Source organism: Pinus tabuliformis, chromosome J (genome assembly GCF_031772625.1).
Source record: "Pinus tabuliformis cultivar Carrire ecotype Pingquan chromosome J, CPIR1, whole genome shotgun sequence".
Lineage (NCBI taxonomy): Eukaryota > Viridiplantae > Streptophyta > Pinopsida > Pinales > Pinaceae > Pinus > Pinus tabuliformis.
In genome coordinates, this window is record NC_142295.1 from 15,144,886 (window position 1) to 15,149,040 (window position 4,155).

Here is a 4,155-nt window from a genome sequence, read left to right on the forward strand (position 1 = left end):
TGGGTGAAAGAATCAAAATCCTAGAGAAGGATTTAACACTGGAAAAGCCACTTGGACAAACCAAGGAAATGTTGTGGGCCAATATCATTGAATCTGCCAATGATATTTGGCCATCAATCCAAGTTATTTTTTAGCAAATAGAGCTAGTAAAGGTAGCTACTAAAGCTATCCAGAAAGTAAAGGAGGAGTTGGGAAATAAGCCAGAGGATGCAAATAGACTCATACACTTCCTCAACAGCAAGAATAAATATGAGCTCCAGGAGCTAAATATAGAAGACATGATATCTGCCATTTTGGAAATAAGGAAGGTCCTTTCCAAAAGGAACCCTATGCTTAATTTGGAAGAAAAGTGCCACAATATGCAGGTAGCCATTGATAGGTTCATGGATAAATTTCAGATTTTGAGGGAGAAAGGTCTGCCCAGTCCTATGGTCATTAATGACAAGCTCATGACACAGTAGACTATGGTGATAGACTTAGAAAATTGGCTAAGGAACAAGCCAGTTCTTCATCCATTAAAGCCCTGCCCATAGGCAAAGTATTATATGATACATTTGAGAACTTTCTTTTCCTTGAGCATGAGGTAAAACATTTATTCCTCACCAAGCCAAATTTTTCTAAATATACCGAGGCTAATGCGATTTACAGGAGGATGATAAATGTGAAATTACCAGATGCAGAATGGTGGGAGACAATGACAAATTTACTGTGATAAATAAACAGCTAAAAGTTACTGTGTAGTAAAAATGAAGGTAACATGGTGAAATAGGAAAAACAACACAATAGGGTGAAAGGGTATTAGGGTTAAAGAGTATCAGTTGAAATATGAAAGCAAAGAAGATTCCAGCATGAAACTCCACAACTGTAAGCCAGCATAAAGGGCTACACCTCAACCATAAAGGCTAGCACAACCATAATTAAAGGGACAACAAGAAACAGTTCATTAGTTGTCTCTATCTTCTTGCAAGAAGATATTTGTATTTCCTAAAATAAATCTCAAGTTGTTTTGAGATATTTTGTAATAAGTTTTTGTATAAATACTTCACAATTCGAAGTATGTAGGGGTGGATTCCAAAACATTTCTATAGACTTTTTCTCTCAAATCAAAAATTCTATTGTATCAATGACTGGATTGGCTTATTGGATCAAGGAATAAAGATCAGATATTTTACAGGATTCTTGTGTAAAGTGAAATACAAATAAGTATTCTCTCATGTTCAATGTTGTTTTTCTTCAAATTTTTTCCATAATCTTTTATGTATCTCTAAAATCTAAATGTTATAACATGGAATGATATTTCAGAAATTGCTTAAATGCACTCTGTCTTGACTGTTATGCATTATTATATGTTTTCTTCACAAATCTAAGTTAAGGAATTCTTGATTGCTCCTTAGTTTAGGTGACTTCTTGTGATCTATAGCAAAGGATTCTTAATTTCCCTTTGTTCATGATTATCCTTTGTTCTTCATTCTGATCCCGGTCTAAGGATTCTTAAGTGCCCTTTCACCCTGGTTAGAATTACTTCACCCATTAGGCCTAAAGATTTGCATTTTTCTCTGCTAGCCTGCCCTATGAACATTCCCTTTAATGAATTGGTCCAGTCCTACTATCCATTTGTTGACTCCATAGCCCAATGGCTTGAAGACCTAGCTCTATCCATCTTCTCTAAGAATTCCACCACCCAACCTTCAAATCAAAACCAAAACCCCAAGGAACACTAAGAACTAGCCTAAAATCCCATAAGAAACAAAGCTAAATTATATAGAGAGAGCCCTCTCTGAGTCATAGGTTGGCTAGAGCCTATACTTAAAAGATTGGTTTGTGGTTACCTCGGTTTCTTCCTTCTTCTAATAACTTCTAAGGAAAATTCTGAGTGATAAAACTTACAATGTTGCAAGATGCAAGATACTCCTCAGTTTATCAAGAATAACAGCCCCTTCCAACACAGTTGCAAGTCTAGTAGTCATCATACAATTTATATGCATTGTAACTGAAAAGGGTATTTCAAATAGGCCAACTGTGTTCATAACATTTATGTTCGCCAGATGTTATGTTTTATGTCTTTTTCCTTGAATTATTTTTATATTAAGAAAAGGTTGGTGTAATAACATCCAAAAAAGAATTAGTTTGAGATGAAAGAAAAACTTTACATCTCAACGTGCAGTTGAAGATTAAACTCTGAAAACATGGGGTAGAAGAGTCTCAATAAGATGATTTCACAGTACAAATTCCACTGTGCCAAGAGTCATTTGATGTGGTATGGGAAATTGCTATTAAATTGATACGAGTAGTGAAGAACATATATGTAAGAAATACAATGTTATCCAAATAGTAAAAGGCAATGATGTTGATGGATGATCAAATTACGGTTAATGGGATTTGTAACTAAAAACATCCTACATTGGACTAAAAGAGTGCCTTTGGTAGTTTTCCAATGATGAGTAAAATAGATGTGGCATTTGAAGATTCAATACACATTTTTCCAAAGAAATGCCAACACTAAGACAACTGAAAAATTTCTATTCATTTTTCCTTCATGTCTGAAGAACTTTTGTTGAGACATGGTTAGCTAGATTCAAAATCATACCAAAGGCTTTGGATGGTTGTATTTTCTTGGTGTTAAGTGTACAGAAAGTAAATCATATCATTAGCTTGGAACTTCTTACATCATTGGTACTCCAGTGAAGTTAAAGAATAAGGAAGTTTCATAAGAATTGGCATAATCTGTAGGTACAAGCAATGTCATTGCAATATAGTGGTAGTTATGATCTATTATATGGACATGCTAAGAAAGCCAAGGCAAAAAATTGGCAAGAAAAAACTTGGCAATACAACAAGTTGTACAAAATCAACACAGAAAAGGAATGCATTCGATAGATGGTAGGACTCAATAAAAAAGGTAGATATAACTCTAGCCACTTATTTCAGCTCATTGAGAAGATATGCAAATGGTAACTTTTACAATTTGGTGGAGGAACTCGCAACTACAATGAGTTATTTTTGTTATATCTATTTCAGTCTTGTTAAGCATCTACAATAAAAGAGGCACAATGTGAAACAACAATTTCAAGCATGGCCTCCCAGAATTCTCTTGATTCCAGCCTTCTGCTCAGGACTGAGTTTGGAGGGAAATCTAATTTCAAACTTGTTTCTAACCAGGATCATCTGTGGGGATAAGGTTTACTGACTAGGAGTTGAAAAGTGAAGTTGTTGTGTTAATACCTGAAGGCTACCTCCTCAATAGTTCTTAGATTTCTTCTCATCATTCCCATGCCGGCGTCGCAGGGACGGAGTCCATCATGCCCATTTTCCCTCTCAAATTTATCAATGCGTTCCTCATTTTTCCATTCTGATCGCTCATCTCTACATTCATCTCCAACTTCGGTGCTCCAAATAGAAGATATAAATATATGAGTTTGGGAGCAACTGCAGCTTCGATCGATGGAAATGTTGGTTTCTATGGCCAGGGCAGCCATATCAGAGGTTGTCAAAGGATTCTACAGTTTGGTTACAGGAAGCATAAAATAGAGGTGCTCCATCTGCAGTTCATGCTCTACATAAAGTAGAGAAACATACCCATTGAAACCCTTTGAATCGGCATGGCAGATGAAAAATCTGGGACTTACTCTTAATATTTGTGCTACCTTCACCCGCTATGGGAAATCTCTGATCACCACAATGTTATATTCTTGAAGCAGCACTAACTTGGCAGTAGGTGGGTTTAATGATGTATAAGACAAGCAGCCATCATATGAAACCCCTTTTAAAGGTGACATCCAAAGGGAAATGTAAGGGGCAGGTTCAGAGACTGCTCTTTCTCAGTGAATGAAAAAAAGAAAAGGGGTAACCACTGTGGTGTCTCGGTGAGTTGAAAAAATATCTGTGGGTTGACAAACCTTATTAAAAATTTTAAAATATTATTTCAATTTGTTTTTAAACTTGCAAAACTCAAATTTTAAATTTCTTTTCACTAGGAAAATTTTCTCCCTACTTCTGTGACGTGCTAGAGGCCCTTTGAAGGGCTCTAATGTGTTTAATTTTGAACACTGCTCCCAAGGCAGCATGCAAAGGCATCCCTTGTCTCAGGGATCTATTTTTGGCAGTTGAAGGTTACATGCAAGGATCATTTCAAAAACCTCCCACCAAGTGTCACTT